Source organism: Bufo gargarizans, chromosome 9, assembly GCF_014858855.1.
Source record: "Bufo gargarizans isolate SCDJY-AF-19 chromosome 9, ASM1485885v1, whole genome shotgun sequence".
NCBI classification, from domain to species: Eukaryota; Metazoa; Chordata; class Amphibia; order Anura; family Bufonidae; genus Bufo; species Bufo gargarizans.
The window spans coordinates 117,862,868-117,887,480 of record NC_058088.1 but is presented as its reverse complement, the minus strand read 5'-3'; the positions used below and the strand labels follow the sequence as shown (position 1 = coordinate 117,887,480).

General features: G+C 42.8%; 1 protein-coding gene across 3 annotated transcripts in view; it reads left to right on the top strand.

Moving 5' to 3' along the window:
- Positions 1 to 24,613, top strand: part of DLG3 (discs large MAGUK scaffold protein 3) — a 370,064-nt gene that overhangs the window by 133,107 nt on the left and 212,344 nt on the right. The gene's annotated exons all lie outside the window — the stretch shown is intronic.

The following is a 24,613-nucleotide window of genomic DNA, read 5'->3' as shown; positions in this document are numbered from 1 at the left end:
TGTATGTGTATTCCTCACTTACCTGAGTGTGTACACTGTGTGGGTGGATGCACATATGCCTTTCCTCAGGGCTTTGAACAGTCTACTGTGCAGGTGGAAGGGCAAGAATATTCCGAAATATCACTGTAATATGGTGGAGTCAGTATGGAGACCCGATTGGGATTACTAAGGCTGTGCTGTATGTGTGGTTTGTATGTTATGGTAGGTCTGTTGTGTGTGTTATTTGTATTTTATAGTATGTTTGTTGTATGTGCCGTTTGTATGTTATGGTATGTCTGTTATATGTGTTGTTTGCTTGTAATGGTATGTATGTTGTATGTGTTGTTTGCTTGTAATGGTTTGTCTGTTGTATGTGTCATTTGTATGTTATGGTTTGTCTGTTGTATGTGCTGTTTGCTTGTTATGGTATGCCTGTTGTATGTGTCATTTGTATGTTATGGTTTGTCTGTTGTATGTGCTGTTTGCTTGTTATGGTATGTCTGTTATATGTGTTGTTTGCTTGTAATGGTATGTATGTTGTATTTGTTGTTGCTTGTAATGGTTTGTCTGTTGTATGTGTTGTTTGCTTGTAATGGTACTGTATGTTGTATGTGCTGTTTGCTGTTATGGTATGTATGTTGTATGTGTTGTTTGCTTGTATGTTATGGTTTGTCTGTTGTATGTGCTGTTTGCTTGTTATGGTATGCCTGTTGTATGTGTCATTTGTATGTTATGGTTTGTCTGTTGTATGTGCTGTTTGCTTGTTATGGTATGTCTGTTATATGTGTTGTTTGCTTGTAATGGTATGTATGTTGTATGTGTTGTTTGCTTGTAATGGTTTGTCTGTTGTATGTGTTGTTTGCTTGTAATGGTACTGTATGTTGTATGTGCTGTTTGCTTGTTATGGTATGTATGTTGTATGTGTTGTTTGCTTGTAATGGTACTGTATGTTGTATGTGCTGTTTGCTTGTTATGGTACTGTATGTCTGTTGCATATGTTCTTTGTATGTTATGGTATGTCAATGTATCTCACTAGATGTCCAATTTCCACAGTGAATTAGGCAGCTTAGTATGTGAGGTACTGAACAGAAGATTGGGAATAATTTGGCGTCTCTGAGATATCCAACTTGCTTCACAGTGAGAAATGTTGAATGAAGATGTTCTCAAGGTGAAGCAGCTCCTCTTCTAAGACCCCCACCCCCAGCACCAAACACACATCCAGTAATATGGCCAATGTGCCAGACTGCATTACCACCAGGAGGACTACTCCTCAACAGGTGCTCCCCTTCACTTCAGGTAGTTTGTCTCATACAGGCAGAGGGACTACCACCCATCCCATCTGCACCTCATCCTGTGTCCTCTAAGGGCTTTGTTTCTTTGACTTCCTTTAATATTCTTTATTGCTACTGAAGCTCCCAATAGAAAAAATCTGGTCTATATCGCGGTAAATTTCTATCTGAACCTTATGCCTTCACAATACAAATTCAATGTGTATAACTATATATATATATATATATATATATATATGTATTCCTTCATTCAGATGGCCAAGGTTGGGGGAGTTTATGTTTTCCTGCATTACAGTCACAGACTGTTCAGAAAATGGACGGAGTAATCTGATTGCTATAAAATGGAGGCTGTATGGAAGAAATACTAATGGGAGAAAAGAGAACTGTATGGGGGTCTCTGTCTCCTTTATCACATATATGCAGAATTTGCTGATTCTTTTATTCATAATCCTAGAATCCTTAGATTTGGCTAAGTATAAGGTATTAGTGGTAACATTGTGGATACAAGCATGTGTATGGAGGAGAGTGCACAAGGAAATGCATAGACCTCTGCCGTTATCTATACGTTACTAGTACATCAATCCTGTGATGGCTCCGGATTTTATGTGGTTTTATGGCATTCAAAGTAGCAGCACAGCGCTGAAGAAATTCTTATCTGTTACTGTAACAGGGATTGGGAAACTGAAGAATAGAGGAAATGTGTGTGTGTATATATATATATATATATATACACATTGTATACTATATATATATACTATATACAGTGTGTGTATATATAGTGTGTATGTATATATATATATATATATATATATTAGAAATAAGATTTCTATATTTATTCTATATACTGTGTGTATATATATATATATATATATATATACACACACACACACACACACACGTATATACTCACACTATGTGCATATGTGTAATGGCCCAGTGTTCTTGTAAGATGCCTGACAGCTGGTGACTCCCCTGAGGCAGGTTACTGGCAGTATAAGAGTTAATTATCTTGGGGAGGGAGGAAGGAGTAGGATTTCAGTTACCATGGCAACCTCCTCCTCCTGCACAGATCACCATGTACCAGAATGTGCACACTCCCACCCTCCACTATGGCTCCCGCACTCCCTCGCTTCCTCTTTCCTTCTCTCTCTCTTCCTCGCCGTTCCCCTCACTCCTATTCATTGACACCGCCATGGTGTAGCGTCTTCACAGGTTCCTTGCGTCGTCTCTGTGTCCCGTCACTGGTTTCTGTGTCATGTCATGCTCATCACGCCAGGACCACACTTTACACTTATGTGTAGTAGAGGTGAGTTAGTCATTCGGCACAATTCACGATAGCACAATGATGCATGTGTGGTTTGCATACGTTTGAAGGTAATTCTACTGCTTTATCACGACCCACAAATAATGCAGCTCTGAATGGTGGATTTAGAGCGTGGCTATTCCCACAAGTACACTCCGGACTTACACTGGAAGTGAATACACCAGTACATGGGAAGTAAGTGGCAGATATGTAGCGTTCATGTAAAACCCCTCACATACATCAGGTCCAGCCAGTACAGCAGCGTAGAAGCCATTCTTGTCCTTAATACACAGTCCGTAGAGAAGAGATGGCCCCACATGCGCCCTCAGTGCTGCTCGGCTCTGCACACCGGTTAGCCAGCATGGCAGTCACATCAACCACCACATGTGCCGCCCCTTCATTGCCCCTGACTGCACAATGTTAGGGCTCCGTCACCTATATCCGTGACACCAGACAGAAACCGCAGCTAGAACGGACCCCATAGTTTATTATGGGATCGTTCATACAGTGATGCTGGATGTCCAGTTACACCGGACAGAAAATCACTGCATGCTCCATTTTTTTTTTTTATATCTTTATTTAAATAAGACATATACAACCATTTTCATACAAAATTACAATATAAAATGATTATTATTTTTCCCCATAGCCACCCATTTCCCAGCCCACCCTAGCCTTGCGATGCATCTCAAAGCCCTCCATCAGCCCAACACAAGTAGCAATAAGGAAAGAAAGGCTAAAGAAAAGAAACGTCGCGGGAAGTAGCGACCTACAATTGGGGACAAGGAAGATTAAAACCTCCAGGCCTCCCATATACTGAGTATTTCTCTGCCGATATAGGACACTCTCATAGTTTTTAACCCTACTAACCAGGTTCATCCAAGTGTTCAAATTTGGAACATTTCCTGAGAACCAGACTCGAGTGATCAAGAGTCTCACCAAGCAGAATATTCTATTCAAAAGAATCTTTTTATATTTATGGCAATTTACCTTAGAAAAATCACTCAGTAGACAACATTCAACCATAAATGGAATCGGGGGTCTCAACGCTTGAGTAACAAAGTTATTAATCACAATCCAGTATTCTTTAACTTCTGGACATGACCAGAGCATATGTAGATGATCAGCCCCAAAAGAGTCACACCGTGGACACTTCGAACTATCTCTTCAGCCACAGTTATTAAGCCATAAGGGAATAACATATAGTCTATGCAAAATAATAAATTGTGTCAATACGTGGTTAAAATTGTTAGATATTAGGCTCAAATTTACAAATGTATTCCCCCATTCCTCTAATTGGATCCCTGGGCAACCAACTCCCCAGGCCCTTTGTCCTGGTGATTGTAATTTAATAAATAGTGCCTTAAGTAGTGATTTATACAGATGTGCAATCTTCACCCTCTGATCTAAATTCCCTAACCGATCATTTAAAGAGGTGGAAGTATCTATCTCCAAAAGTGGTTTATTCATTACACTAGAAAGTGCTGAACGTATTAGAAAATATCTAAACCAAGACAAACCAACCATAGACTCCCTTTGTTCTAACACCAAGAACAGAAGTATCTCTCCATTCTCCACCACTTGTGCAACATATCAAATATTATTTTTTTGCCAATACTGGTCTACGGCCATTTTATCTAAGGCCTGTAGTTGAGGATAATGCCAAAGGGGAGTACACAGAAGAGATCCTTTAATTCCCTGCCATCTTCTGATAATGTCCCATGCCTTACAAAATCGTTTTTTAGCCTCTCTGTTCTCCTGTTAGATGTTACTCCATTGACCTGATTCCAATAATGTGACTATGTTATTATATGGAGACCTCCTCACCAGAGTAGTGCACAGTACACTTTTCTCCCAATCATGAAATAGCCATAATTGCCCGGCTATAAAATAGCCCTTGAAATCGGGAAGATTCAATCCCCCCTGATCCAACGGCCTATATAAATATTCCAGTTTAACCACCTCCCGACCGCCTAACGCGCCGATGCGTCCGGGAGGTGGTTGATTTATTCCTCCTGGACGCATCGGCGCGTCATCTCGCGAGACGCGAGATTTCCTGTGAACGCGCGCACACAGGCGCGCGCGCTCACAGGAACGGAAGGTAAGCGAGTGGATCTCCAGCCTGCCAGCGGCGATCGCTCGCTGGCAGGCTGGAGATCCGAATTTTTTAACCCCTAACAGGTATATTAGACGCTGTTTTCATAACAGCGTCTAATATACCTCCTACCTGGTCCTCTGGTGGTCCCTTTTGTTAGGATCGACCACCAGAGGACTCAGGTAGGTCAGTACAGTCCCACCAAACACCACACTACACCCCCCCCCCCCCGTCACTTATTAACCCCTTATAAACCCCTGATCACCCCATATAAACTCCCTGATCACCCCCCTGTCATTGATCACCGCCCTGTCATTGATCACCCCCCTGTCAGGCTCCGTTCAGACGTCCGCATGATTTTTACGGATCCGATCCATGTATCCATGGATCCGTAAAAATCATGCGGACGTCTGAATGGAGCCTTACAGGGGGGTGATCAATGACAGGCGGGTGATCACCCATATACACTCCCTGATCACCCCCTGTCATTGATCACCGCCCTGTCAGGCTCCATTCAGACGTCCGCATGATTTTTACGGATCCGATCCATGTATCCATGGATCCGTAAAAATCATGCGGACGTCTGAATGGAGCCTTACAGGGGGGTGATCACCCATATACACTCCCTGATCACCCCCTGTCATTGATCACCCCCCTGTCAGGCTCCATTCAGACGTCCGCATGATTTTTACGGATCCGATCCATGTATCCATGGATCCGTAAAAATCATGCGGACATCTGAATGGAGCCTTACAGGGGGGGTGATCAGTGACAGGGGGGTGATCACCCTGATTACCCTGATCACCCCCTGTCATTGATAACCCCCCTGTAAGGCTCCATTCAGACGTCCGCATGCGTTGTGTGGATCCGATCCATGGATCCGTAAAAAATCATGCGGACGTCTGAATGGAGCCTTACAGGGGGGGTGATCAGTGACAGGGGGGTGATCACCCTGATTACCCTGATCACCCCCTGTCATTGATAACCCCCCTGTAAGGCTCCATTCAGACGTCCGCATGCGTTATGTGGATCCGATCCATGTATCCATGGATCCGTAAAAAATCATGCGGATGTCTGAATGGAGCCTTACAGGGGGGTGATCAGTGACAGGGGGGTGATCACCCTGATTACCCTGATCACCCCCTGTCATTGATAACCCCCCTGTAAGGCTCCATTCAGACGTCCGCATGCGTTTTGTGGATCCGATCCATGTATCCATGGATCCGTAAAAAATCATGCGGATGTCTGAATGGAGCCTTACAGGGGGGGTGATCAGTGACAGGGGGGTGATCACCCTGATTACCCTGATCACCCCCTGTCATTGATAACCCCCCTGTAAGGCTCCATTCAGACGTCTGCATGCGTTCTGTGGATCCGATCCATGTATCCATGGATCCGTAAAAATCATGCGGACGTCTGAATGGAGCCTTACAGGGGGGGTGATCAGTGACAGGGGGGTGATTACCCTGATCACCCCCTGTCATTGATAACCCCCCTGTAAGGCTCCATTCAGACGTCCGCATGCGTTTTGTGGATCCGATCCATGTATCCATGGATCCATAAAAAATCATGCGGATGTTTGAATGGAGCCTTACAGGGGGGGTGATCAGTGACAGGGGGGTGATCACCCTGATTACCCTGATCACCCCCTGTCATTGATAACCCCCCTGTAAGGCTCCATTCAGACGTCCGCATGCGTTCTGTGGATCCGATCCATGTATCCATGGATCCGTAAAAAATCATGCGGATGTCTGAATGGAGCCTTACAGGGGGGGTGATCAGTGACAGGGGGGTGATCACCCTGATTACCCTGATCACCCCCTGTCATTGATAACCCCCCTGTAAGGCTCCATTCAGACGTCTGCATGCGTTCTGTGGATCCGATCCATGTATCCATGGATCCGTAAAAAATCATGCGGACGTCTGAATGGAGCCTTACAGGGGGGGTGATCAGTGACAGGGGGGTGATCACCCTGATTACCCTGATCACCCCCTGTCATTGATAACCCCCCTGTAAGGCTCCATTCAGACGTCCGCATGCGTTCTGTGGATCCGATCCATGTATCCATGGATCCGTAAAAAATCATGCGGATGTCTGAATGGAGCCTTACAGGGGGGGTGATCAGTGACAGGGGGGTGATCACCCTGATTACCCTGATCACCCCCTGTCATTGATAACCCCCCTGTAAGGCTCCATTCAGACGTCTGCATGCGTTCTGTGGATCCGATCCATGTATCCATGGATCCGTAAAAATCATGCGGACGTCTGAATGGAGCCTTACAGGGGGGGTGATCAGTGACAGGGGGGTGATTACCCTGATCACCCCCTGTCATTGATAACCCCCCTGTAAGGCTCCATTCAGACGTCCGCATGCGTTTTGTGGATCCGATCCATGTATCCATGGATCCGTAAAAAATCATGCGGATGTCTGAATGGAGCCTTACAGGGGGGGTGATCAGTGACAGGGGGGTGATCACCCTGATTACCCTGATCACCCCCTGTCATTGATAACCCCCCTGTAAGGCTCCATTCAGACGTCTGCATGCGTTCTGTGGATCCGATCCATGTATCCATGGATCCGTAAAAAATCATGCGGATGTCTGAATGGAGCCTTACAGGGGGGGTGATCAATGACAGGGGGGTGATCAGGGAGTCTATATGGGTGATCACCCCCCTGTCATTGATCACTCCCCCCCTGGTAAGGCTCCATTCAGCCATTTTTTTTGGCACAAGTTAGCGGAAATTTTTTGTTTGTTTTTGTTTTCGTTTTTTCTTACAAAGTCTCATATTCCACTAACTTGTGTCAAAAAATAAAATCTCACATGGACGCACCATACCCCTCACGGAATCCAAATGCGTAAACATTTTTAGACATTTATATTCCAGACTTCTCACGCTTTAGGGCCCCTAAAAAGCCAGGGCAGTATAAATACCCCACATGTGACCCCATTTCGGAAAGAAGACACCCCAAGGTATTCCGTGAGGGGCATATTGAGTCCATGAAAGATTGAAATTTTTGTCCTAAGTTAGCGGAAAGTGAGACTTTGTGAGAAAAAAAACAAAAAAAATCAATATCCGCTAACTTATGCAAAAAAAAAAAAATTCTAGGAACTCGCCAGGCCCCTCATTGAATACCTTGGGGTGTCTTCTTTCCAAAGTGGGGTCACATGTGGGGTATTTATACTGCCCTGGCTTTTTAGAGGCCCGAAAGTGTGAGAAGAAGTCTGGGATCCAAATGTCTAAAAATGCCCTCCTAAAAGGAATTTGGGCCCCTTTGCGCATCTAGGCTGCAAAAAAGTGTCACACATCTGGTATCGCCGTACTCAGGAGAAGTTGGGCAATGTGTTTTGGGGTGTCATTTTACATATACCCATGCTGGGTGAGAAAAATATCTTGGTCAAATGCCAACTTTGTATAAAAAAATTGGAAAAGTTGTCTTTTGCCAAGATATTTCTCTCACCCAGCATGGGTATATGTAAAATGACAGCCCAAAACACATTCCCCAACTTCTCCTGAGTACGGCGATACCAGATGTGTGACACTTTTTTGATGCCAAGGTGGGCAAAGGGGCACATATTCCAAAGTGCACCTTTCGGATTTCACCGGTCATTTTTTACAGATTTTGATTGCAAAGTACTTCTCACACATTTGGGCCCCTAAATTGCCAGGGCAGTATAACTACGCCACAAGTGACCCCATTTTGGAAAGAAGACACCCCATGGTATTCCGTGAGGGGCATGGCGAGTTCCTAGAATTTTTTATTTTTTGTCGCAAGTTAGTGGAATATGAGACTTTGTAAGGAAAAAAGAGAAAAAAAAAAAATCATCATTTTCCGCTAACTTGTGACAAAAAATAAAAAATTCTAGGAACTCGCAGTGCCCCTCACGGAATACCTTAGGGTGTCTTCTTTCCAAAATGGGGTCACTTGTGGCGTAGTTATACCGCCCTGGCAATTTAGGGGCCCAAATGTGTGAGAAGAACTTTGCAATCAAAATGTGTAAAAAATGCCCTGCAAAATCCGAAAGGTGCACTTTGGAATATGTGCCCCTTTGCCCACCTTGGCAGCAAAAAAGTGTGACACATCTGGTATCGCCGTACTCAGGAGAAGTTGGGCAATGTGTTTTGGGGTGTCATTTTACATATACCCATGCTGGGTGAGAAAAATATCTTGGTCAAATGCCAACTTTGTATAAAAAAATTGGAAAAGTTGTCTTTTGCCAAGATATTTCTCTCACCCAGCATGGGTATATGTAAAATGACAGCCCAAAACACATTCCCCAACTTCTCCTGAGTACGGCGATACCAGATGTGTGACACTTTTTTGATGCCAAGGTGGGCAAAGGGGCACATATTCCAAAGTGCACCTTTCGGATTTCACCGGTCATTTTTTACAGATTTTGATTGCAAAGTACTTCTCACACATTTGGGCCCCTAAATTGCCAGGGCAGTATAACTACGCCACAAGTGACCCCATTTTGGAAAGAAGACACCCCATGGTATTCCGTGAGGGGCATGGCGAGTTCCTAGAATTTTTTATTTTTTGTCGCAAGTTAGTGGAATATGAGACTTTGTAAGGAAAAAAGAGAAAAAAAAAAAATCATCATTTTCCGCTAACTTGTGACAAAAAATAAAAAATTCTAGGAACTCGCAGTGCCCCTCACGGAATACCTTAGGGTGTCTTCTTTCCAAAATGGGGTCACTTGTGGCGTAGTTATACTGCCCTGGCAATTTAGGGGCCCAAATGTGTGAGAAGAACTTTGCAATCAAAATGTGTAAAAAATGCCCTGCAAAATCCGAAAGGTGCACTTTGGAATATGTGCCCCTTTGCCCACCTTGGCAGCAAAAAAGTGTGACACATCTGGTATCGCCGTACTCAGGAGAAGTTGGGCAATGTGTTTTGGGGTGTCATTTTACATATACCCATGCTGGGTGAGAAAAATATCTTGGTCAAATGCCAACTTTGTATAAAAAAATGGGAAAAGTTGTCTTTTGCCAAGATATTTCTCTCACCCAGCATGGGTATATGTAAAATGACACCCCAAAACACATTCCCCAACTTCTCCTGAGTACGGCGATACCACATGTGTGACACTTTTTTGCTGCCAAGGTGGGCAAAGGGGCGCATATTCCAAAGTGCACCTTTCGGATTTCACCGGTCATTTCTTACACATTTTGATTGCAAAGTTCTTCTCACACATTTGGGCCCCTAAATTGCCAGGGCAGTATAACTACCCCACAAGTGACCCCATTTTGGAAAGAAGACACCCCAAGGTATTCTGTGAGGGGCATGGTGAGTTCCTAGAATTTTTTATTTTTTGTCGCAAGTTAGTGGAATATGAGACTTTGTAAGAAAAAAAAATAAATAAAAAATCATCATCATTTTCCGCTAACTTGTGACAAAAAATAAAAAGTTCTATGAACTCACTATGCCCATCAGCGAATACCTTAGGGTGTCTACTTTCCGAAATGGGGTCATTTGTGGGGTTTTTCTACTGTCTGGGCATTGTAGAACCTCAGGAAACATGACAGGTGCTCAGAAAATCAGAGCCGTTTCAAAAAGCGGAAATTCACATTTTTGTACCATAGTTTGTAAATGCTATAACTTTTACCCAAACCATTTTTTTTTTGCCCAAACATTTTTTTTTTATCAAAGACATGTAGAACTATAAATTTAGCGAAAAATGTATATATGGATGTCGTTTTTTTTGCAAAATTTCACAGCTGAAAGTGAAAAATGTCATTTTTTTGCAAAAAAATCGTTACATTTTGATTAATAACAAAAAAAGTAAAAATGTCAGCAGCAATAAAATACCACCAAATGAAAGCTCCATTAGTGAGAAGAAAAGGAGGTAAAATTCATTTGGGTGGTAAGTTGCATGACCGAGCGATAAACGGTGAAAGTAGTGTAGTGCCGAAGTGTAAAAAGTGGCCTGGTCATGAAGGGGGTTTCACCTAGCGGGGCTGAAGTGGTTAAGCCTTACCCACTTTCTTCCCTACAACAAGTCATTAATAATTATCTCAATAAGCTTAAAAAAAATCCTCTATCCTATAGGTGAATTCCTATGGATATAAGGGAGCTGGGGCAAAATCACCATCTTGACCAAGGAGACTCTGTCAGCTCGGGATACAGGAAGTCTGAACCATATCCTAATTTTTTACCTCGGTTTAGTTAAAGGGGTTCTGCACTTTGTTTAAAGTGATGATTTATCCTCTGGATAGATCATCAGCATCCGACACCCGGGACCCCCACGATCAGCTGTTTGAGAAGGCAGCGGCGCTCTAGCAGCGATGCGGCCTGTTCACTGTTTATCCCTGGCCCAGTGAGGTTACGACTAGTATCAACTGGCCTGGGCCCCGCCGATCAGAAGCTGATGCTCTATCCAGAGGATAGATCATCAGTTTAAACAAACTTCACAACCCCTTTAATAATGGAATCAAATTAAGCTGTAAATAATCTTCAATCTTAGGGGATATAATCATACCCAAATATTGAAAAGAATCCGAAACATGCTCAAGGTTTCTTCAGTAGAGAGTACAGAGGTATCCACTGGCATAAGGGTAGTTTTTTTTTTACCAGTTTATATCTAGGCCTGAGCCCTTTCCAAAGGAGTTAACTATAGGTTGTCCACCCCCATCGCTCCAAACCCTTCCATCTTAAAATCCTGCCTAACAGCGAGGGCTAGGAGCTCAATATAAATATCAAATAGCACTGGGGAGAGAGGACAGCCTTGGCGAGTGCCCCTGTTTAAAGCAAGTCGTTGTCAAGCTCCCATTAATGTTCAATCTTGCCAAAGGTGATGTGTATAACAGCTTGATCATATCTATAAACCTGTCTCCAAACCCCATCTTACCCAAGACCCTCCAGAGGAATCTCCACTCCACCCTGTCACAAGCCTTGGAAGGACAGGATGGAGCGAGAGACCCCCTGGGAGTACTGATGAAGGTGCCCTGCATGCTCCATTTCTGAAAGTGAAAAAAGGCCCAGCAGCACTCCTAGAATATAAAAAACGGTGTAGTTTTCTTTATTAATCTATCAGCATCTGGTAATGGATTGAGAAAGAAAACTACAAGTGGATTTGTTTCATCTAAGGAGTGCTGCTGGATCTTTTTCCACTTTTGGACATTACACATTTTGGGGTGAGTTGGACTATTTTCCCCTTTTATTCCCTGGGAGTGGAGCTCTTTACCATTAGTTCTCTGCATGCTCCATTTGTCTATCCTGCGCTAAACGTCGATAGATGGCGTAAGTGCTCATACACATATATCAGTGTGTCTGGTAAAGGAAAAAAGAGGGCTGGACACAAGTGATCTGTGTCTGATATCTGTGCCCCCTGCCTTATAAGCAAAATGGGTATAGGAAAATGGACGTCATCTAGGAGGCTGTGCTAGACCACCCATTACCTCTTCCTCTGGAGAAATATTAGATGAAGATTAGAAGAGTCGGTAGATGTCTGAGCACAAAGTGGGCTCAGTAGGTATGACTGAGGGCTGAGGAGGTAATTCCCTTCACCAAAGGAGAAACCCTCTGAAGTGCAAGCAGTGTTCTTGCCGACTGTCTTAGGCTAGTGTCACATCTCCAGCACGTAGATCCTGCAGACCATGCAGCATGCTGCGGTTTGTGTCTGCCCGACTTTCCGCATTTGTGGCCAGATCTCCTCCGGACCCCATTATACTTAATGCAACATTTGTATCCGGCAGGCCACTTATGTGTATAGAGGCCTCCCGATTCCGCCAAACGATGATTTCTGGAAATGTTTGTTCTCATCGGAGACAAGCAGAAGTCAGAGGTGTCTGTCAGCAACTTACTCCCCTATCCCTGTTGTAAGTACATGCGCACTGGGTGGAGGGGGAATGTGTGGGGGTGTTGGCTGAAAGCTGTTGAAGGTGTATGATCACCGTAACTTTCTTAACCGACAATAAAGCATTCCTTGTAATTTTGTAAGCAAGTTCAACCGATAAGACATTGTCCGTTTTACTGTTGGTTGTACAGTACATTATGTTGATAAGTGCAAGATAATGCACCTGGGACGTAAAAACCCAAGAGCAGAATATACAATCAGTGATACAGTCCTAACCTCAGTATCTGAGGAAAGGGATTTAGGGGTCATGCCGCTCTACAGAGCACTAGTGAGACCTCATTTGGAGTATTGTGCTCAGTACTGGAGACCATATCTCCAGAAGGATATTGATACTTTGGAGAGAGTTCAGAGAAGAGCTACTAAACTGGTACATGGATTGCAGGATAAAGTGTACCAGGAAAGATTAAAGGACCTTAACATGTATAGCTTGGAAGAAAGACGAGACAGAGGGGATATGATAGAAGGTAGAAGAGGAGAGAATATTTACAAGAAGAAAAACTGCTACAAGAGGACATCGTTTTAAATTAGAGGGGCAAAGGTTTAAAAGTAATATCAGGAAGTATTACTTTACTGAGAGAGTAGTGGATGCATGGAATAGCCTTCCTGCAGATGTGGTAGCTGCAAATACAGTGAAGGAGTTTAAGCATGCATGGGATAGGCATAAGGCCATCCTTCATATAAGATAGGGCCAAGGGCTATCCATAGTATTCAGTATATTGGGCAGACTAGATGGGCCAAATGGTTCTTATCTGCCAACACATTCTATATGTACAGTAGCTGCTGTAATGGTTGGCACTGCAACAAATTTGTATTGGTATGGTCCTTATTATGGACACAATGATAATCTAAATACACCCTTATGAAATGACTCTATTGCTAAGTATTTGGGTCCATGTTGGCTTCACTCTACTAAACTTGGACGCCAAACAGTCCCATGGGGATCTAATTTCAGTAGTAACAAAGATCCTAAAACGCAGCTGAATTCCACCTATCTGAAAAGGACCTACTGTATCTATGGAAGCAAAATATTACAAAGCAATCTTGTTTAAAACCTAACTCCACTCAACAACTGAAAATAAGTGGGAATCCTGCGTTAAAGGGTCCTGGGACTTAGATATTGAGGACTTATTGTCAGGATAAGTCATTAATATCAGTGGGGTTTGACACCAGGGGTGCACCTAGCCTTTCTGCTGCCTGAGGCGAAAACTGAAACAGCACTCCCCCCCCCCCCCATGCCAATTTCTTAACCTAACACTTTTGCCACAATGAAAGCTCTCATTGCCCATGGCTCTTCTGCTGCTCCCCTCTTGCCGCTACCTGGTGCTGCCTGAGGCGATCGCCTCACCTGGCCTCATTGGTGGTGCACCCCGTCTGACACAGGTGTTTTGGACAGGCATCGGAGGCTATACAGTGGATGGAGAAGGCTCCAACCACTGCGTAGTGCAAGTGAATGGGAGCTGAGCTGCAGTTCGCCAGTGCAGGACAAAGCCTTCAGTCTACTGTATAGTTAATGGGGGATGCCTGAAAGAGCTTATCAGCGGTGGTGCTGGGTGTCAGAACCCCATCGATCTGATATTATGACCTGTGCCATGAGAATAAGTCATCAATATCTAAATCCTGGAAGACCCCTTTAATATCACTGCTTCGATGTCCTTTTAACAAGGCTTTTGGAAGCTGAGATATGATACATTGTCTTCACTCTGTAACACTATTTCAGCTGCCCCTGTGAATAAAACAGCATGTTCACCAGTGAATACTGCTCTGCATGCTCATAAAACCTATTATAGAGTCCTTAAAATGTCAAAACTATTATTGTGTGAGTCAATCACTGCTGACAGATGGATACTGGGACAAGTAAAAGATGCTCGGGCTCCATTCACGCCACCGTATGTATTTTGTGGTCTGCAATATGCGGATCTGCAAAAAATATGGATAACATCTGTGTGATATCCATGTTGCATCCGTATTTTTTTGCAGACCCATTGTAAAAATTGCCATTTTTGCCCACAACACAAACAAGTATAGGACATTTTTTGCGGGGCTATGAAACGGACATATGGACATTTTTTGCAGACCCATGGAAATGAAGACATATAGGATGCAACCACAAATACAGTCATGTGAATGGGCCCTTATATTGTAGCTTCATGTGAGTACAGTCTGGACACGGGTGGGGTCGAACCCGAGCTTTCAAGTATTCAGTAGAATTAGAGGAAATGCAATGTCAAAAAATGACATATTATTTCAATCCTGGTCAATAGGTCTACCTTCTTCTACTTCTAGTAAGATGTGGAGACTGAAAAGGCTGTCTTGGGCACACCGCGCTAAGCCGTCCATATTCACTGTTGTCTGTACTGCAGTCAGCCCTGTCATGCTCATCTCCTCGTCATGCTCTGCTGACTGGCTGCTCCCAGGAAACCACAGAGATCCACATGGACAGTCGTGAGGACGGCAGAGCCATCAAACCCAAGATCAGATTCTTAAATGAAATCAAACTAGACCCCTAAACTAATAACGATCCGAGAGTAGACCCTTTATAGAATTATACCTCAGACCAGACCCCCTAAATAAGTCAAGCAACATAATGACAAAATAAATACAGGCACCAGACCAGACAGATGAACATCTGGCCATTACTGTGGGAGATAGCAGGAGTTAGATAACCAAATATTTTAATTCCTGATTTTAAAAAGTCTTAGTTTTTTAAAAGACATTGTAAGCGCTGGCATCCTCACCTCTGCGGTTCCATTGCTAAAGCACTAAGTTCTAATGATGGCTCTTTGCCATCAAGGCGCAGTGTGGCAGCAGCATCTGAAGGTTAAAGGACCCACAGGGGTGAGAAGGCATTTTATGTTGGATGTGATGTGCAAATCAATAAAATCCAATAAATAATGGCCTATTTTAAAGAAAATCTTTGTAGGATTTGGGAATTTCTCCCCCTCATGATATCAGTGTCACTATTTTTTTTATTTTTTATTATTCTCTAGGTCATTATTAGTGATGAGCGGGAGGTGCCATATTCGATTTCGCGATATTTCGCGAATATTCGAATGAATATTCGTGTTATATTCGTCGAAATCGAATATTCGTAATTATTCCAATTATCGCGAATAATATACGAATTATTTTTTCTCGCGTATTGCGATTATTTATCTTGATAGTATAAGGCAACGTTCCTATGCTAATTGACTATGGCTAGGCTAATATGTGTATTTTACGAAATTTCGTGATTTGCTCTAACTTCGTCTCTTAGAATATTACGAATATTCTAAAAGACGAAGTTAGAGCAATATTACGAAATTTCGTAAAATACACATATAGATTGTAATTTAGCTAATATAGTGCTATAATCCCTTTTTTTGCCTCTAAATTTTTTTTGCCTCTTCTGAACTTAAGTTTTGTAAAATATGTACACTATTAAAAAATATTACTATAGCAGTATATTAGCTTAAATACAATCTATGTGTATTTTACGAAATTTCGTAATATTGCTCTAACTTCGTCTTTTAGAATATTCGTAATATTCTAAAAGACGAAGTTAGAGCAATATTAAGAACATTTGCAAAAGCCGAAATTGCGATGCGAGTTATATAATACGAAATAATCGCATGAAGATTTCAACTTAGCACTGCTATATTCCATATTCTAGCCTAGTATGGAATATAGCAGTGCTAACTTAGCCCTGCTATAGTCCATATTAGGCTAGAATATGGAATATAGCAGTGCTAAATTGAAATCTTCATGCGATTATTTCGTGTTATATTATTCGCATCGCAATTTGCGAAATTTCGTAAAATACACATATAGATTAGATTGTAATTTAGCTAATATGGAATATAGCAGTAAGTTGAAAACGCCACTGACTGGAGCAGCCAGGAAGCCAGGAATCCAAAGGACAGGTAAGAACAACTTTAGAGAAGTGGGAAAGAAAAAAATATAATAATAAAAAAAAAAAAACGAATATTCGAATTCGCGAATATATAGAACGATATTCTAAATATTCGCGAAATCTCGAAATTGCGATATTCGAGAAAAAAATTTGCAATTCGAATATTCGCACTCAACACTAGTCATTATCTATTTTTTTTTAAATACTGCAGTTTTCACACTGGACACTAAACCTCATTAATAAGCTGATACTTCCTGTTCTACAGGGATTACTTTTCAGCAGTCACTTCATTATCAACACAGGCAGGATTACAATGACAGAAAACATCTCTGTATAGATAACACAGGATCACATCATTCACAAAAGGTGATGGACACAGCTCGTTTCCTCTCCCTCCCTGCACAGTGACCTCTACATAGGTAATGAAGCAAGCCTTGAACACTGTCCCAAAAGCAAATTCTGAATTGCTGTTAAAAGGGGTTTCTTACCACTGGCAAATGGCAGATTTTGCCTGAGAAGTCTCCGAGCCAGCCAGGCATTTCCTATGTTCAGACTGCAGGGGAACTGTAGAATAGCATGGCAGCTATTCAGGTGAAAGGCCATCCAAGGATGGCTAGAGTACAGCAGAAGAAGAGCCACTAGTGCAGAGCGTTCTGGTTTCTAGCGGGGTATCCTTCTCTATGGTGCCCATATGCCCCAGGGGTTGTCTCCAAGAGACATCTCCTTCACCAGAGCAGCCGCTCAGGCAAGATGTCTACTACTATAATTATGTGGAAAATAGGAAAAATCGACAATATGAAAAAAAAAACATAGTAGAAAAATATATATTTTTTCAGTCTCTGGCACTAGTAAATAAAAATTTGCGGTAATACATTCCCTTTAAGGCCTCTTTCACACAAACGATACGGATTGTGTCAGGATGCGTTCAGTGAATCTCGCACCATTTCGCAAGCAAGATCAGTCAGTTTTGTCTGCATTTGCGTTCAGTGTTTGTTTTTTCCACGCGGGTGGAGTCAGTTTTGATGTTTTTTCACACACGTCAAAAAAAATTAAGGTTTACAAACATCTCCTAGCAACCATCAGTGAAAAACCCATTACAATCGGATGCAATGCGTTTTTCACTGAGCCCCATTCACTGGTATGGGGCCAGGGCTGTGTGAAAAACTCAGAATATAGAACATGCAGCAATGCAGAACTGATGCATGAAAAAAAAACGCTCATGTACACAGACACATTGAAAGGAATGGGTCAGGATTCAGTGCGGGTGCTATGCGTTCACTTCACTCATTGCACCCGCACGGAAAACTCGCTTGTGTGAAAGGGGCCTAAAGGGAGTCTGTCAGCACTTTTGACTGTACAGAGCTAGGTAGGAGTCATGGAGAGCAAATGTGCCTTTTGTGGAGCTTTTATTGTCAGTAGTAAGAATATGAGTCAGTATTGTGGCAGGATCTGCTCCTGCAGGTGCACTGGGGGCAGGGCTTCCCCGTGAAGTGCTCTCAGCCTTGAGCGCCTTCACCGCTCCTCTCCTGTGGTCGCTTGGTTGTGCTGTGAAGCCGCTCATTGTAGAGCTCAGAAAGCTCTTCCCAGTGAAGCTTCTTCTTCTGAGGACCTGAAGGAGAGTAAAAGTGCAGATTCCTACTACTCCTGATAATAAAAGCTCCACACATTTGTACTGCTTTCCCCAGCTTGCACCTAAGGCTACTTTCACACTTGCGCTTGATCGGATCCGTTCTGAACGGATCCGATCATATTAATGCAGACGGAGGCTCCGTTCAGTACGGATCCGTCTGCATTAATAACTTAGAAACATTTCTAAGTCTGAAAGTAGCCTGAGCGGATCCGTTCAGACTTTCAATGTAAAGTCAATGGGGGACGGATCCGCTTGAAGATTGAGCCATATGGTGTCATCTTCAAGCGGATCCGTTCCCATTGACTTACATTGTAAGTCTGAACGGATCCGCTCGCCTCCGCACGGCCAGGCGGACAGCTGAACGCTGCAAGCAGCGTTCAGCTGTCCGCCTGGCCGTGCGGAGGCGAGCGGAGCGGAGGCTGAACGCCGCCAGACTGATGCAGTCTGAGCGGATCCGCTCCATTCAGACTGCATCAGGGCTGGACGGAGGCGTTCGGGTCCGCTCGTGAGCTCCTTCAAACGGATGGTCAAAACTGCTGATAGACTCTCTTTTAGAGACACTGCATTTTAAGTTAGAAGTACCGTTTCATCTAAAATATAAATAATGGGGGAGCGGTATCAAACTGGTGTAAAGTAGAACTGGCTTAGTTGCCCATAGCAACCAATCAGATTCCACCTTTCATTTTTCATAGCTCCTGTGGAAAATGAAAGGTGGAATCTGATTGGTTGTTATGGCAACTAAGCCAGTTCTACTTTACACCAGTTTGATAAATGTCCCCAATTTTTGTAACAGTGTATACAGGAAGTATATGAAAGGTCTGTTTTTCTCAGATATATTGTGTTTGTCTCAATTAGATCCTGTCTTATAGATGCACTATTAGAGGGTAATATCTAAAATCATTATTTTTTTAGTATCATATAATGACTGCTGTATTATACTTTTATACTACTACCTGTGGAATGGTTATCACCAGGGCATTCGACTTCACCAGTGAAAATGATGGACAATATGAGCTTCTTATTCAGCTAGCGCCTCCATCTGTACCTATAGAGTTTATATAGCATTTACCGCTTTTTTATGACATCCCTATCCTCCTCCTTTCTACTGGGTAACATAACGCCTGTAAATAATATCAGACCTGTAAAAGGATTAGCACAGGGACTATGTCCATCTACTAAGAGATGCATGGATATTACTTTTGAACTATGTAATGAGTTCTCACTAAACAGACCCTTTAATTGAAAGAAATCTAGGAGATGTCTTAATAAAAGAGGAATGAATGGGTACAGATCTGCACAACTAGGCGCCCTCCACCCTCAGGGTCTTACAGTGAAGAAGCTTCATGACCTGGAAACTAGGAAGGCTACAGTATATGTAGAGGGCTCATCACAACATTTGGTGTATCCCAGCTGCCAAAGGGGCTCAGGCACTACTTTCATGCGTATCAGATAGCTGAAAACGTGTCTATAGGCTTTCAAATATCATAAAACATCATTTAGGCTCTGTTCACATTTAGTTTTTCCTTTACAATTGAAAAAGCTTGCAGTTCTTACATCAGACTTAAGCCGAATGCACATGGGCGTGTTTCACAGCCGTGAGCGGTCCGTTGTAACCCGGCCTGGATTCCTGCTGAGTGCAGGAGCACACGGCGTCATTGGTTGCTATGACACCATGCGCTTCATGCCGCCGCTGCACTACAGTAATTCACTCGTATAGATCATACAAGTGTATTACTGTAGTGCAGCGGCGGCATGAAGCGCACGGCGTCATAGCAACCAATGACGCCGTGTGCTCCTGCTCTCAGCAGGAATCCAGGCCGGGTTACAACGGACCGCTCACGGCCGTGTGCATTCGGCTTCATACCCAGACCCCTGTGTCCTTATGGCGTCTGTGGAACTAGTCAGTATACCTTGTCTTTATAATAAAGGAAGGTGTAGTCTGCTGTGCTTACATGTGCTCCTATACAGGTGGCAACCACACAAAAAAAGAAACATATACTGTGCCGTATGCAGTTTTTTTTTTAACATTGGGGCCTATGGGAGTTGTATGCAGCTGTATATGATATGATGGCATACACTGGGAATGAGTTATTAGTCATGTATTGAGTGAAAGGAAAAAATGATGCGTATGGTATGAGCAATACATTTATCTACGGTAGATGCCTAAGGTCACAGCACCTTGTTGGCTTCAGTAATAACCCACCAGTTAAAAAAATGAAGGAAACTAAATGTGGAAGGTCCAGCACTGTCATTAAAATCCAAATCTTTTGGTTAAAAAACACGTTGGCATAAAAAAAATAACTTAACAAGCAAGTCTGGCTCGAAATGCTTAAGCAATTTGTGATGTCAATGCGATTTTTATCATAAAGATTTGATAGAAATGGACCTAATGACATGATCGGCCTTCCACTTTTAGCTTCCTTGGATGTTGCCTACAGTCTGTTGTCCCACAGCTGGCCCGTGCACCCTTACTACTGCCCTAAAATCTGTCTACCTTCTGGGCATCAGTTCATGTATGACTTGTATTGTTCTATATTTTAAGTAGGGTGATATACTGTATGTCTCAGGTGCAGTCTCTCTATAAAGCTTCAGGCCCGTGATTCCCTCTTGTTTCTTCCAAACCTCCAATCCTCACCACTACTGAAGGTTAGTTTAGCATGAGGTGTGATGTACGCAGGGGCGTAACTACCATGGCGGCAGACCAGGCGACTGCTATGGGACCATGGGCAAAAGGGGGCCCATTCTTAGTTATGATTATCTCCTCTTCTACTGGAGGTGAACTTGGTCAGGCTCTACCCTCTAAAGGAACAACTTTTAGAAAATAAACCAGTGGAAAAATGGCCTAAGAGTCATTGAAAAGGGTTTAGGTGGAAACCCTTCTGTCCCACGGTGGGGCCTGGTTTGTTCCTTGCCATGGGGCCCTTACTTCTCTATGTACGCCACTGGATGTATGGTATAGGAAAACATGAGCTATACTGTTATGATATGTATATTTTTACTGTGCCCCTAGTGCCATTGTTAGTGGGTGTATGCCATTTGGCCCATTGACTACTTGTAAGCGACCTGAGCTATCTGATTAGTTAGTTTGAAAGCCTGGGATGCAAAGTGGCAGTAGGTAGTGACCAGGTGAGCACATGAAACCCACTTGAATAGATGCTGCACTCGCACCAGCACTTCATTTCTCTCATAGTATTTGAGCACATTCTGACTGGCTTATATGAGGAATTTTTACACGCGCCAGCTATTAGGATGAGGCTCCTGATCACAGTTATTCTAACTCAGATTGTTGTAATAGTGATTTATCCCTAGTGAGACCTCTATGCCTGGCCTGTATAGGCAGATATAATCACTGCGGACAATCCTTATAAGATAGCTTGAACTCACCAACATCGAGTTTATCAGTGTAAGTTGCCTTATTCTGTAAGACAGATAACAGAGTACAGCAGAACAGATGGATTCCAGTATTGTGCGGTCAAAAGATGATGCTTTTGTAAGCTTACATGAGAATACATCTGTACCTGTGCAAATGTCTGGAGCAGTATGAAGAAACAGGAAGTGAGGTACACAGAAGAAGGAGTGGCGCAAAGAAATGAATGACAGATATCACAAACAAAAAAACAAGTGCAATACCAAAAACGGCCACTAGATGGGAGCATATAACCAAATATAGAATATCATATGAATTAAAATACATAGATTTTAACTGCGTAGCAGCACAACAGTACTTTTTATGTGTGCTTTAATTTTCCATGTTTGTCTGCCACAGAATCCTTCAGGGTGCAGTTCCTCTACTGGTGTCATCCCTGGGGGTCTTTGGAGTAAGACCTTGGGAGCCATCAGGTTCCCCACCCCCTGTATTCATGGCTCCACATTCGGGGGGAGCCAAACTTACAACTATGGATTCTTGTGGATGCTGGTGTGACAACCAAGCAAAAGCCAAGAACAGGATGGGCTGTCCCTAAACCCTGATCTTTGCAGTGTCTTCTGGTATGGGGAGGCGGATTAGGTTTGGCAAGGGTTTACGATGGACCACATCCTTTTGCACTTTTTTTTTGGGATGATATTTATTTATTTTATGCACTTATATAGCTCTACTATATTCCGCAGTGCTTTACAGACATTAGCATCCAACTGTCCCCAATGGGGCTCACAATCTAAGGTCCCTATCAGTATGTCTTTGGAGTGTACCCGGAGGAAACCCATGCAAACACAGGGAAAATGTACAAACTCCATGCCCTTCGTCAGATTCGAACCTAGGACCCCAGCGCTGCTAGGCACCAATACTAACCACTGAGCCACCGTGCTGCCCGTACTTGGCACATTTTAGTAGCACTTAATTTTTAAAAATGTATCCTACTCCAGTATTGGCATGTGCTATGTTGTAGCTGTATGGGGGAACTAAAATGATAATCGGTAACAACTAAGGGCCATATTATAGATTTGTTTAGCATGAATCTGTAACATGGCACCCATAAAACATTGTGTGCCCTTTTGTTATGGATTCTTGGAGAATCATGGCCTGATCTATTGCATGCCATATGTTGGAGCTAATCTCCCTGAAGACAACTAAACTATGACCCTCGGATTTCTGCTGCAGATTTACATTTGTACATACTGCGGATCCGCACATGGATTTACCATGATTCAATGGGGCTAACCTGCACATGGTGAAAACCACGGAAAGAATCCACATGCAGTTTTTTTTTCTCAAATCCACAAATGGAAAAATCCACCCTGTATAAACTGTGGCACAGATTCCAATTAAAAAATGAGGCACGCTAAATACAGTTTTCCTATGAATATTATGCACCAAAATCCATGTGGAAAATGGGCAGTGTGAATATACCCTTATGGCACAAGCCTTTGAGGCGCACGAATTAACATACAAAACTTGTAATCTTTAACTTCACTGAATAAAGTCTATTAGGCCTTATGCAAACAGCCGTATCCATCCTCAAAAAACAGATCCTTGAAAAACTGATAGCTTCCATATGCATTCCATTTTGTTCCCATTTCCATGAACAGAAAGAGCTATTTTTGTCTGCAGAAATGGACAAGGATAGGACCTGCGTGTGTATGACCTCATGGACTTGTATCCGTGTGTCAGTGTGCTATCAGTTTAAAAATGAAATAGAAAAATATGGTTGCGTGCATGAGCCCTTACGGTACCCTCTGATAGTATGTTTTGTATTTTTAACATTGAAGGTGGAAGCGGCTTATATCCCCACTAACAACAGGATCGGGCAATTGAATCCAACCTGTCCAATCCTTACCTCCCTCACCATGATGGGAGCCTCCTACTGAGTAGATGGTTATAGAACTTGATGAAATTGAGATGTGTATGGACAGCTTTCGGCATGTACTGCTACAGGTGAAACTCGAAAAATTAGAATATTGCGCAGAGTTCATTTATTTCAGTAATGCAACTTAAAAGGTGAAACTAACATATGAGAGACTCATTACATGGAAAGCGAGATATTTCCGGCCTTTATTTGTTATAATTTGGATGATGATGGCTTACAGCTTATGAAACCTGTCTGAAAAGTCTGAATTTCGAGGTACCCTTGGCTCAGGGGGTATGGATTAGTTAGCGGACTAGAGTGTGACATTTTGAGCCTAGAATATTGAACCTTTTCACAATTTTCTAATTTTAGGTTGCATTACTGAAATAAATGAACTTTTGCACGATATTAAAATTTTTCGAGTTTCACCTGTACATGGTGCCTCCATACTTCTATTGGAGAATACCTCTATAACAGAGAGTATTTGAAGGTACAGTTTGGCACCATAGACATGTGGTGGATGCTTTATTATGGCTCTGTGCAACTCGAAGGTTGTACAGAACTGTGTGCATAAGCTCAAAGGGTATGTTCACACGTGCAGGTTTTCAGGAGAAGACACATTCTAAGAAAACCCTGTGTGAAAACTATAGATGTAAATTTCTATAGAAATTTAGTAGCATGACAATGTATGTAAAAATTGCAATCCTGGAACCACAATCTGGTCTTCCATAGATTTCCTAGAACTGCTTTTTAAGTTCAGATGGGTTGGATTTGCAGAAGATATTTCAGAAAAAAATCTGTATACTCACCCCCTCATGCTCCCATGGCCAGTCTTCACGGGTTTCCCGGCTCTAATGATGGTATAGCACATGTAATTGCTGAAGCCTGTGATTGGTTGCAGTGGTCACATATAGACACAGCACATCATTAGAAGGATCCAGTAAGCTGAGACCGGAAGCCATACCCTATTATGCATATGACATAATACTAGACAACACATAGACAATTTTCCGCACCTGTAGATTTAGATTCACAGTGTTGGGATTTGATTTCAAACTTTCACATTAAAGTCAATGGAGAGAATCTGCAACAAATCTTCTTTCTGGATCAGAAATTGACATTCTGTGGATGTAAAAATCCTCATTGCTGGTCCATTAAATTCTGCAGCATGTGAATTTCTTCAAATCACACATACGCTATGCTGCAACTGTATTGTGCTGGATATTTTCTGCCTGCAAATCCAGAAGGAAAATCCGCTGCAATTCCATCCTCGTGTATGTGCCATT